General features: G+C 51.2%; 1 pseudogene; it reads right to left on the reverse strand.

The window, feature by feature from the left end:
- Positions 1–5,088: 5,088 nt before the first annotated feature.
- LOC116878512 lies at positions 5,089–12,507 on the reverse strand (annotated as a pseudogene).
- Between the last annotated feature and the right edge of the window lie 743 nt (positions 12,508–13,250).

Raw genomic sequence — 13,250 nt, forward strand, 5'->3', positions numbered from 1 at the left:
CTGGGTGGCTCAGTTGGTTAAGCATCTGACTTTGGCTCAGGTCACGGTCTCCGGGTCCTGGCATCGAGTCCTGTGTCTGGCTCCCCACTTGGCAGGAAATCTGCTTTTCCCTCTCCCTTTGCTCCTCCCCCACCCCATGTGCTCACTTGCTTGCTCTCTAATGAATGAATAAAAGTCTTCTAAAAATATTTAAGATATTCACCATCTTTTAAAAAATTGCCTCCATTCATCTTTTCTCTGGAAGCTACTGAAGGAACTATTCCACCAACACTAGGTAATAAAACAAAAAAAGAGCCAGGATCCAAGAAACAAGGAACATGACAAGGAATGTTCCAGAATGATACTGTGGGTAGTGGGTTAGGATTAACAGAAGGAGAAGGTTCGGGACCATGAAAATGCACTTGTCAGAACACAACTGACCGAGGGCCTCAGCTGCTCGCCTTCAAAATCCGTGCTGCCGTTTGCCCCAAGGCCACCTCCCACAGGTTGCTCCCAGACAAAGACTGAGTACCACAGGGATTCTAAGGCAGACCCATTCCGGGGGGACAGGGGACTCCTCCAGTGGCTCTGTTTGGCTAGAAGATGCCCTGAAGGCTGTGCTGAACTTTCCCGACACTGCACTAAAGCCTCGGATGCTTCTACCCAAACTTCTCTCCTTCACTTGGGGCCCGATGGCTCCAACTCCCCCGCCAACATTTTCCATCAGAGGGACACCCCTCCTAATAAATTCTCCCGTGTTTAGTCCCGCCATGCTGTCTGCTTCTGCGAGGACTCAGCCGAACACAAGCGAAACCAAGAGTGCTCTAAGAGAACAGGCAGCAAGACCGGGGGTTTGGAGCCGTCTCACCAGCAGCAGCAAGGGCAGAGGACATGGTCCAGGCTGGCAGACGGTGTGGACAGATCCTGTCCCCAGTGATGGCTGAACTAGGAAAGCTCTCACCCGCGGTGACCGGAGGCATGTCGTGGTTGGGGAGGAGGGGATGCTGTGGCAGATGTGGTGATGCAGGCATCTGAAAACTATCGAGGGCACGAGTGTGGGGGACAGCGCCTACAGAAACAGCAGAGTGGCCATCAATATTATCGACTGTCTGGATGCCCTGTAGACGCTAGTGAGAAACTGAGCGCTGTTACCAGTGAGAGGGCCTTGAACCTGAACGGCATATAAGGAGGCTCCTTCTCTTCAGTTACTGAGATACGGTTAACACAGAACGTTGTTTAAGTTTAAGGGACACAACACACTGATTCGATACGTTCACAGATGGCAGCGATTACCACCCCAGCGCCCGGCACTTGCGGTTCTCTCTAAAGAGGCTCCTACCACCAGCCGCAGAAGGGCAGATGCGGCCAAGTGACAAGACTGGACCTCAGCGTCAGAGCTCCAGAGACCCGATGCTCAGCCAAGGCAGGTCTGCTCTGCCAAGGTGAGGGCCGTGGTGGGGAAAACCTGAAGCCATCGGGACAGGAGCCCCACCCGTGAGAGTTCTCCCCGCTCCAGCCCAGACTCTCTGGGCTCGCAGAGGGGCTGCCCCCGACAGGAGGGAGCACTGCCGCTGAGCTGACATATGGTGCAGAGGCCTCTCTCCATCTCAGGTGCCCCCTCAGGAGCCGCCCCCGCCCCTCCTGGCAGCCAAAGCACTACATGTAGTTAAGCCCTAGCATAACCCCATGTGGGATATGCTGGTCCTGCCCAGGGAACTGAGAGACTCATGTTCTACTGCAGCAAACAAAACTACCCGGATCTCAGTGGCTTTCAAAGTGCCTCAGTGGCTCAGTCGATTAAGTGTCCGACTCTTGATTTCAGCTCAGGTCATGATCTCAGGATCGTGAAATCAAGCCCCACATCAGTCTCCACGCCCAGCATGGAGCCTGCTTAAGAGGGCGCCTGGGGAGCACAGTTGGTTGAGCATCAGACTCTTGGTTTTGGCTCAGGTTGTGATCAAGTCCTGCATCAGCCTCCACGTTCAGGGGGGAGTCTGCTTAGAGAGTCTCTCCCTCTGCCCCTCCCCCCACTCATACACACTCCAAGATAAATCTTTTTTTTTTTTTAAGATTTTATTTATTTATTTATTTGACAGAAAGAGAGACACAGCAAGAGAGGGAACAGAGCACGGAGAATGGGAGAAGCAGTCTTCCCGCAAGCAGGGAGCCTGATGCGAGGCTCGATCCCAGGACTCTGGGATCATGACCTGAGCTGAAGGCAGATGCCTAACAACTGAGCCACCCAGGTGCCCCAAGATAAATCTTAAAACAAAAAATGTTGGGGCGCCTGGGTGGCTCAGTGGATTAAGCCTCTGCCTTGGGCTCAGGTTGTGATCTCAGGGTCCTGGGATTGAGCCCCGCATCGGGCTCTCTGCTCACCAGGAAGCTTGCTTCTCCCTCTCTCTCTGCCTGCCTCTCTGCCTACTTGTGATCTCCATCTGTCAAATAAATAAATAAAATCTTTTAAAAAAGAAGAAGAAGAAGAAGAAGAAGAAGAGCTAACACTTATTTAAAAAAAAATGTTTCTCTCCCCCTTACCCTCTGGATCTCCCACCCCCCCCCAAAAAAAAAAAACACAAAACACAGTGCCCATTTATTATCAATCAGTGCCCATAGTTTAGGAATCTGGGCATAGCTTAGCTGGATCCTCTGCTCGGGGCCTCACAGAGCTGTGGTCAAGATGGAAGCTGGGCCTGCATCTCATCTGAGACTCAGGGCTGTCTCCCAAGCCCATATGCCTGTCAGCAGAATTCAGTTCCTGGTGGTTATAAGACTGAGGTCCCTGACAACTGGAGCTCCCCTCAGCTCTTAGGGGCCGGGCAGTTCCGGACATACTGCCCTCACACGGGCCCTCCTCTCACAACATGGCAGCATGCTTCCTCAAAGCCAGCAAGAAAGCATCTGTGAACTATAACTTTCTGTTTAAAAGCTCACCTGATTAGGTATGGCCCACCCAGGCTCAATTCCCTTTTGATTAATTCATAATAAACTGATCTGGGATCCTAACTGCAGTGGTACAAACTTCTCAAGAACTTTGCTGGTCACCTACGTATGTCACAAGGATTCGCATCAGTGGACAAGAGGCTCATCCACAGATCTTTACTACATAATCACATCTCTATTTCTGGTTTCTACTGAGGTGACTCCAGGGATCTGAGTCACACATGTTATCTCTTCTGAAAGACCTGTCTGGGACCCACTGATTGAAAAAGCACCCAGGTTCTTAGGAGGAAGGACACCTGAGCTACGCACCACAGATCCCGTAACATCACAGCAAGCACGTAACCCATGAGCATCCCCCTCAGCATCCCCCAAAGGAAGTGTGGTCATTTACTTGGGTGACTGTACACTGGGAGGAAAGGGGCCCACCAGATACTTCAAGGACTACTAGACACAGGCTCTGAGTTGACACTGATGTCCAGAGGCCCAGTGTTTCATCACAGTGCCCCCTTCTTAGAGTGGGGGCTCACGGGGTCAGGTCCCAGACAGAGTCCTAGCTGAAGTCCCCCTCACGGTGGGTGCCGCAGGTCTGCTGAGTCCTCTGACAGTCATCGCTCTGGTCCCCGCATGTGTAATTGGCATTGGTAAACCTGGCATTGAAGCGATGCATGTATTAGGTCCCTGGGTGTGGAGGAAGGGCTGTCACAGGAGGGAGGCCCAGTGGAAACCTCTGCAACTCAGATATATACACACATCCCAGCTCCCCACGAGGCAGAGGCATTGAACAACCAAGCAGGCAAAATGACTCCGTGAGTCGACATCAGCCAGTGTTCACCACCAGCCACCCCAACGCCAGCACAACAGGTGCCCCCAACAGCATGGCCTCCCACTTACTGAGACTGATCTAGCTGCTCCCGCCGCAGAAGGTCCATGGGGTCGGCACCAGAGACCAGCGCTGCGCTGGCATTATGGCGCTGCGCCTTCAGAAGACCACATGGCAGCAAATCAACATGGATCCCTCTCCCTCCTGGAAGGGCCGGCGGCTCGTCCTCATGGGGACAGATGGCTACAGAGTCGCCGCCGCACCCGTCCCCAGGGCTGGACGGCATGCCCGATGCCCGGGCCCGAGGTCCCACACAGCAAGCCCGGCGCACGGCCGTGAAGCAGGTGCAGGAGGGCGCCCGCCATCCTGCGAGCCCCTGGGAGGGGTCACATTCCAGAAGCAGACTCACAGAAAGCTCCAGGGGCCTGAAGGCACAGCTCAAAGGCCAGCTTAACAAACATTCTCAAAGGACAGGTGCTACCCATCAGGACACTGGGTTTCTATTACATCAGGCACGGCTGTCTAGGTCTGAGTCTGCGCAGGAAGGACACATGGTTCTCAGAACGAAGAGTGGGAGCAGGAGTTGCCCCACTTGCCATTTTGTGCTTCTCACCCCACAACTCTGGGCTCTGCGGGGTTGGAAGTCACAGTCACCAAAGGGGTGACCACTGTCGTGCTACAATTCCAGCGGCTGCCGGGCAGGTGGACGTCTGAAGGAAAGCAGCAGGAGAAAAAGAGGAGCCCCGCGCAGGCACAGGTAACGGACCAGCCGGAGGGGCTGTTTTTACACAAGGAATACGGGAAACAACATGAATGGAATCCAGGTGACCCTCCTGGACCCCTCCCGGCATTCTGCCCTGCGCCGGCCGTGAACAGACCTGGGCTGAGCAGGCTCCGCCCACCAGAAGTGCTCAGACCCTTCAGAGATAAAGGTCCGGACTCCTCCACCAGGCAGAACCGCCAGCACATGCCAAGGTGACTGCCGGGGGTGAGAGGCACGTGGAACGGACCGTGGAGGAGAACGAGGAGGAGTGTAACTTGCAAACTCACAGTCAACCGCAGCAAAGGGAGCTGCAGCTCACCTCACTGACTTCCTCCTTCTGAATTTCCCCAGAGGGAGAAAGGCCCCCGAACCGCAGAAGTGCTGCCCCGCACACCTCCGGAGAGAAGCAGGACTGAGACGTGCCTCACAGGGCGTGCTCACCCCCTCCAGCACCAGGGAGCCCAGCTGACCAACAGTGCCAGCTGCTAAGTTTCGAACCGCACCCTCCGGTCTCCGTGGAGGCTTTGCCGGCCATGAACCCCTCCCAGTCCAGGACGCAGGACAGCCAGGGTACTGAGGCAGAGGACCCCGGACTCCTGTAACGGTTGATTTTAGCTTCAGGATTCCCTAACAGCTTTGCAGAAACTTCCTGCGGGTGCACAGCAATCCAGGTTGCTTCTGCTCAGCCTTCTCTTCTGCTCTCCCCCACTTGGTGTGATTACAGCTCAGCCTCGTGGCCAAAATCAAGAGTTGGAGGCGTACCCAACTGAGCCCCCCCGGTGCCCCTCGATACACATTTGAAAAATTTGCAACCCAGGCACACCTGCCTGGCTCAGTGGGTTAAGCCTCTGCCTTCAGCTCAGGTCATGATCTCAGGGTCCTGGGATCAAGCCCCGCATCGGGCTCTCTGCTCGGCAGGGAGCCTTCTTCCCCCTCTCTCTCTGCCTGCCTCTGCCTACTTGTGATCTCTCTGTCAAATAAATAAATAATCTTTTTAAAAAATTTGCAACCCATTCTTCATTAAAAAGAAAAACCTGCTCCTAAACTAGAAACACATGGAAATGTTCTTCACTCACTAAAGGTTCTACCCAGAAATGTATGACAAAGACATGTCAGACCTAATGGCGACGCATCTGAGGCCTTCCCAGTAAAGCAGGGGCGGCCATGCAGCGTCCGTGCAATGTGCCAAGAAAAAGAAAAGAGGGATGTCACATAGAAAGGATCACTGGCAGTGATGACTTAGCTTTTCTGAGTAGGCAATCTATTCAAAGAGCTGACAAGAAAGCTCTTCAGCATAACCAGATAAACACACAGAAATACAAGAACGTCAACGACATCAGCCATCAAGGATTTCTGAAAAAATAATGGAGGGCTTCTGGTTTCGACAAGAGGGAGAACTGGGGAAGGCTGCCGGCCCTGCCTCAGCGGGGCTCTGAATGCTCGTGAGGTGAAAGGCGCGCACGCGGCATTAAGGAACTCCAGTGAGTGAAGAGCACAAGAAAATTCCCGGGAGCGAGGGTAGTTGACACCAGGGATAGAAGGAACCACAGCAGCCCAGAGGAGAGTCAGGGGACACCCGTGTCAGGGGTCCTGTGACCAATCCTCGACTCCGGTGACCCACTAGAAGGCCTGAGCAGACCTGATACCAAGTTACCTCATGGCTAAGGTTTTTGGTTTTTTTTTTTCTTTTAAGAATTTTTTTTTTTTAATTTATTTGACAGATCACAAGCAGGAAGAGAGGCAGGCAGAGAGAGAGGAGGAAGCAGGCTCCCTGCTGAGCAGCGAGTCTGATGCGGGGCTCAATACCAGGACCCTGGGATCATGACCTGAGCCGAAGGCAGAGGCTTTAACCCACTGAGCCACCCAGGCACCCACAGCTAAGATTTCCTAAGCAAACGATATAACACAGACGCAGCAGGAGGAAAGAAATGCACAGGTAAGGCCCCGAGAGGTCAGGAGCAGACTTTCTGTAAGCGTTGCACAGATTTTTTAAATTTTATTTTTAAATTTTATTTGAGAGAGAGAGAGAGCCCAAGCGGGGAGGGGAGGGGCACAAGGAGAGGGAGAAGCACACTCCTCCCTGAGCAGAGAACCCAAGCGGGGCTCCATGCCAGGACTCTAGGATTGTGACCTGAGCTGAAGGCAGATGCTTAACCAACAGACTGAGCCAACCAGGCGCCCCCAGATTTTTTTTTTTAGATGAAGTGCTTATTTTTAGACCAAATATATTTCATATAAAACCCCTTTAATATGCAAACCATAATCACAATAGCATTCCCAAAGCCGGAAGGGAATGGGGAATGGCAGAGAGTACGGCAGGGGGAGGGAAAGTTTTCAGGGTCCCTTCTGCTTCCATGGACTGTGAGAGCAGGAGGCCTTAGCGGAGAGCAGATCGAGGCAGCCAGAGGGCTAGGGGTCCTGACGCCACCACTGAGAAAGGGTGAGCAGAGCCAGGCCCCTCCAACGTGCCATCTCCCCACTGTGGCCGCCTCCCGGGACAGCCAGATCCAGCTAGGAGGTAAGGGGGGTGGCTGTGACAGACAGGAGGGTCAACCGTCATTCCTCAGCAGCCCACAGACTGTCCCCTGGGAACAGAGTCTTTCAGTGCAGCACAGAGATGCAACAGGTGCCCAGGGAAAGCCACTCAGGTCTTGGAACCCAGAGCTCTGGTAAGACGCTGACATGGCACCTTCCTGCTACATGACTAGTGGTGGTAAGTGAGACTTGGGACTCCCAAACAGATACCAGCCATGCAACACAAGCCCTAAGAGTCATGTTAAATATCCTAACATCTGATCATCCCAGGGCCTAGGGATTGTGGAGTACACAGTTTACTCCGTCATGATGCTATACCCAAGAATGTCGCAGAGTTAAAGACAGACAAGGACAAAGGCTCAGTGAGTGTTATACAAACCAAATGATAAAAATCCCACCTCCAAGGGTGCCCAGGCAGCTCAGTGAAGCCTCCAGACTCTTGATCTCAGCTCAGGTCTTGATCTCAGTATCGTGAGATCAGGCCCCACCTCCTATCACCAAACACTTTATGGTTTAACTTAAGAACCTCAAAAATAAAAAGGAAAACAATGGAAGGCCTTCTAGAGATAAAAAGCCGATAATTTATAACAGAAAAGGAAAAAAAATAGGGCCAGAAGCAAGACAAAGATATTCTGAGATTTCAGAAGAGTTTCTATACAAAGGACATCAGTAAATCAATCTTGGATAAAGTCCTTCAGTAAGAATATAAATAAGTCCACAAGAATGTGGAGTTGGGGGCGCCTGGGTGGCTCAGTGGGTTAAAGCCTCTGCCTTCAGCTCAGGTCATGTTCTCAGGGTCCTGGGATCGAGCCCCGCGTCAGGCTCTCTGCTCTGCAGGGAGCCTGCTTCCTCCTCTCTCTCTCTCTGCCTGCCTGCCTCTTTGCCTACTTGTGATCTCTGTCTGTCAAAGAAATAAGTAAAATCTTAAAAAAAAAAAAAAAAAAAAAGAATGTGGAGATGCATGGAAATAAGAGAAACCACCTTGATCATTCACAGTGACTGGGAGGGAGGGAAGGGGAGGTAGAGTCTTGAACAACCCTGAACCAATACACCAGAAGTGAATGGTGAGGGGTGGGGTGAGATTGGTAGAAGAGAAAGGAGAGACCAAACACTAAGAGAATGCTCAAGTTCTTTACCTGTCTTAAGAAAGGATGTAGATATAAGTTAAATAAGTTGATAGGATTAATTAAAAATAACTACTGGTCTATGTTACCTTAACCAGCAGAATAAAACTAGAGTGCATGCATTTTAAAAATAAGAAAATTCAACGTATGCAATCAAAGACAGAAAGGGAAAAAATGAAAACAAAATAAAATGGAAAGGGGAAAATATAAAATGGCAGAAGTAGGTCCAAATATGAAACAATTACAACAGATATAAATGGGTTAAACTTGCCAAGCAGAATGGGGACTCAGATTTGGGTAAGTTTGGGGTGGGGGGAGATCCAATAAAAGGTTTTCCAGGGAGACATGCTTACAACAACAACATAAGGCTGAAAACAAAAGCAAAAACAAAAAGAAATTTTATATATTGGGAAAATATGAACCAAAAAACACAAAGGTTCCTCAAGAAGATAAACATAGTTACTATATGATCCAGCACTCTGGGGTACGCAGAAGTGAAAACATAGGTTCACACGAAAACCCGTACAAAAATGTCCACAGCAGCATTATTTGTAAGAACCAAAACAAAAAAAAAAGAAATGACCCAAATGGATAAATAGGAGAGATTATTTGGCCATAAAAAGGAATGAAATGCTGACACATGATCTAACATAAATGGACATAAAAGGCCATGTTCATGTGATTGCATTTGTAGAAAATATCCAGAAAAGGTAACTGTACAGACTGGTTGCTGCCAGGGGCTCTGGGGCTGGGAGGTCGGAAGGAGTGGGGGGAAGCTGCTTAACATTGTGACAGGCATGGGGCCCCTTGGGGCCCAGTGGGTTAAAGCCTCTGCCTTCGGCTCAGGTCATGATCCCAGGGTCCTGGGATCGAGCCCCACGTCGGGCTCTCTGCTCCTTGAAGAGCCTGCTTCCCCCTCTCTCTCTGCCTGCCTCTCTGACTACTTGTGATCTCTGTCAAATAAATAAATAAAATCTTTAGAAAAAAAAATGCGATGGGCTGCCTTCGGAGCGAAGCTAACAGAGGCGTCATGGAAGTCCTCAGTGTCTAAAACCAGCAAGGACTCTTCCCATCTAGACCATAAGATAACAAACAAGAGAAAGATAGGAAGGAAGAACAGATCCAGGACATGAAAAAGAAATTCACAAACAATAGGAAAATAACCCATGAACATTTGAAAATACGCTCAAACTCCCTTGAAAACTAAAGTCACAGTTTTCAACTGCCATATTGGCATAAATTAGATGCCTGGTCATTTTTTTTTTAAGTTTATTTATTTAAGTAATCTCTCTGCCCATCACGGGGCTCAAACTCATGACCCCAGTGCTGAGTCGCACCCTCCTCTGACTGAGCCGGCCACGAGCCCCAGATGCCTGGTGATCTCTACCGTTGGGAAGACGCGAGGCGCTGGAGGCGTGGAAGAGGAGAGCAACTGGGCAGAACTGGATGTCGAACCACACAACGGAATGTCTCAAATCGGTTACAGAGAACAAATGGTTCAAATGTATTGGCGTGAAGAAATATGAAGTGAGTAAAACTAAATAATGCATGGAGGACTCATCTCACTGGGGAGTAAGGGCCGGGACACATAAATGAGATGTCGGTAGATTCACGGGAAAAGTTCTGGAAGGATGCAGCCCCAGAAGGGACTGTCACTTTTTACCGCAAAACGTGTATTTGAAATGTTTGCAGAGGACAGACAAAACTTCTAGAACAACTTTTTAAAGTTAAAGAGGAAATATTAAAATGCAAAACCAGAGGTGCCTGGGTGGCTCAGTGGGTTAAGCCTCTGCCTTTGTCTCAGGGTCCTGGAATCAAACTGCGCATTGGGCTCTCTGCTCGGCAGGAGACTGCTTCTCCCTCTCTCTCTGCCTACTTGTGCTCTCACTCTCTCTGTCAAATAAATAAATAAAAATCTTTAAAAAAATAAAATTCAAAACCATTTTTTAAAGTATTTATTTATTTATTTATTTATTTATTTATTTATTTATTTAGTGCAGCTTGTGGGAGGGGTGGAGGGAGAGGGAGAGACCCTCACACAGACTCTCTGGCAAGGGCAGACTGGATCCCACAGCCCTGGGATCATGACCTGAGCCGAAATCAAGAGTCGGACACGTAACTGACTGAGCCACCCAGGTGTCCCTGCAAAACCATTTTAAAAAGTGGAAGCCACACACTATAGGAGACTTTGTGCAACTAGACAGCTGACAAATGATTAGCGTCTGAAATACAACCCGTGAGACAATTCCGAATCAACCAGGGAAGGAGCGGACAAAGGAGGAGAACGCCCTTTCCCAGCAGAAACCACAATGGCCAGTAAACATGTGAAAAAGATGTGCAAGAACAACCAAAGAAATGCGAGTTAAAATCACAGTCAGGTGGAAGCAGCAGCGTGAAGTCAGTGGTACCGAGGGAGGGTTGTGCTCCTGTGCCGCTGGAAGGGGCGAGCTGACCCGGCTGCTGCGGAAGGCGGCTTGGCGATATCTGGTGAAGCTAAAGAAATAAACAGCCCAAAGATCAGCAAAGACCACTTCTACTTACATACTCAAAAATTGTCTCCTGTGACCAAGGAGACACATTCCAGAATGTTCTCTGCACCATGGTTTGTGTCAGTGAAAAGCTGGAAACTTTCTAAGTATATTTTATACAATGCAGCAATCAAAATAAACAAACTGATGTATCAAAGTGGAAAAAGAATTTTTTTTTCTGAAGATAGAAGCTTTTTTTTAGTATTGCGTTTTTTGTTTTTGTTTTTGCTTTTTATTTAAATGCAATTAGCCAACATATAGTACATCATTGGGTTTTGGCGTAGTGTTCAATGGTTCATTAGTTGCATATAACACCCTGTGCTCATCACATCAAAAAGAATCTCTTAAACGATACTTGGTTTTTTACAAAAAAGTGACTTAGGGACCATGAAGTAAATTCCAATACATTTCAAAGAATTTAGATAATCAGGAAATGTTCTAAGATCACAATGCACTTAAGGTAAAAATCATTAACAATGGGTATAGAGTTTTCTTTTGGGGTGACAAGAGTGTTCTGGAACAAGACAGTGTGGATGGTTACACACACTATACATGTGCTAAATGCCACTGAATTGTACATTTTTGAAGAAAAATGGTAAATTTTACATTATGTGTATTTTACCACAATTTTTTTTTAAATCAGTAACAAAAAATACCAAGGAAAATCCCATGTTAATAATACTCCTCTCAGTAACTGATAAGTCAAAAGAGAAGAATACCGAAAGAATGAAAATACGATATGTCGAGGTTTTGGAAGTTAAGCTAAGGCCGTTCCTAGAGAGAAATGTAGGACTTTAAATTCATTTATTAGAAAAAAGACTGAAAAATCCATGAACATTCAGCCCAGGAAGCTGGAAAAAGCACAACATATGAAACCCAAAAATAGAAGGAAACAAAGTATCAAACAAGATAAAACTTAGAACCACAATACCCAAAGTCAGTAAAGCCAAAGGCCGTTTCTTTAGAAAGACTGCAAACACTGAGAAACCTCGCATTTATTTGGAAAAGGGTAACGGAACTAACAATGGAAGTCAGCAGTGAAACCGGACTCCCCCACGTTCTCAAGGCCAAAAACACGACCACGAAGCCACAGCCAGTCCTGGAGAAACCACCAGAACGAGGCGCAGCCTGGGACCCGACCGGCCAGGACACTTCCAACACGCCCGTGTCTGACCAACAGATGCAGTCTGGGAGCCTGCTCTGGAGTGAAGGGGACAAGAGACCTCTCGCTGCAACAAGGGACCCCCCCGACCCTGAAAAACAAAACCGAGAAAGACCTCGTGCCAACGGACAAGTGTGCAGGCGACGGCAGCTGGACCCCCCCGAGGTGAATGGCCCGGCGTGGTGAAAGCGAACGTCCCGGGCCTTAGAAAACACACACGGGACACTGGGCACAAAGGGACGGGAGGTCTGAGGCCTGCTGCAGCGGTTCAGCCGCAGACGGACCCAGGGGCGGAGGTCAGCCTTTGGTCCTACGCTGAGGGGCTTCCACGAACGGAGGCTGCTCCGCGCCAAAGCCAAGGCTCTGGGAGTCGGCGCCCCTGCCCCGCGACAGCTCCTGGAGGCACCAGAGTGCGGGCTGGACGCTGGCTCGGCGCCCGGGGACCAGCGCCGGGCGGGACACTTCGGGGGAGCAGATCCCCAGCGGCGACTTGGAAAGCAAGCCGGTTCCTTGGCGCCCAGCCCTTCGCCTTAGCAGGGGCAGGGTTCGTAGGCGGGGCGGGTGGGCCTGAAGCCCGAGCGGGAGGGCTGGGTTTCCAGCTCCGCTACCTGGCTCGGGGTGCGCTCCCTCTGCTCGCCTCTGAGCCGCCACATCACCCGCGCCCCACCCCCACCCGGACGGACGGCCCAGGCCCCACGAACCACCTGCCTGGGAGCCCGTGCTACGTGGAGAAAGGGGTCACAGAGACACCCGAACGCCCCCGCCCGGCAGCTCGTGGGGTCAGTGGCTCAGGGGCGGGTGTTCATCTGCCTTCCAGGTGGCGTAGGTCAAACTTGGCCCCTCCTGGGGAGAAGCCCCGAATCCCGCCCCGCACCTTCGGCTTGCACCTGAGCCCAGGGCGGCGACAGCGGCGGGTCCCCGCGGAGGGTGTGAGCTGGGAGTCAGCCCCTCGGGGCGCTCACCTGTTGCAGGAGAAGGCGCAGGTCACCCGGACGTCCGCGGGCCGGCCCGAGCTGGAGCGCGCGCTCTGAAGCCGCAAGCGGCCGCCGGCGCGTCTTGTTGGCAGGACGCCGCACCTGCTGCGGGGCGGGCCGCACGAGGGCACCGCCCAGCCGAGCAGGGGAGACCCCACCTCCAAGCCCCGCGCCGCGCGCCTCGGGCCGCCCGGGGCCGGGGTCAAGGGCAGGGCCCCAGGGCCGGCGCGCGGCTCCCCGCGACATCCTCCGCCAAGAGCGTCCGGGATGTTCGGGGCCCACGCGATGGGGGCTCCGAATGGGTCATGTCTCTGTCCCCGTCTCCGAGACCTCACCGCGACGACAGGCCCGCTTCCCCGCCCTGCGGAGGGCTGACCCCCACTCTCTTGAAGTCTGTCTTGCTGGGTTTCCCTTCCGGCTGC

This window comes from Lontra canadensis, unplaced genomic scaffold (genome assembly GCF_010015895.1).
Source record: "Lontra canadensis isolate GAN:19392208 unplaced genomic scaffold, GSC_riverotter_1.0 scaffold58, whole genome shotgun sequence".
Lineage (NCBI taxonomy): Eukaryota > Metazoa > Chordata > Mammalia > Carnivora > Mustelidae > Lontra > Lontra canadensis.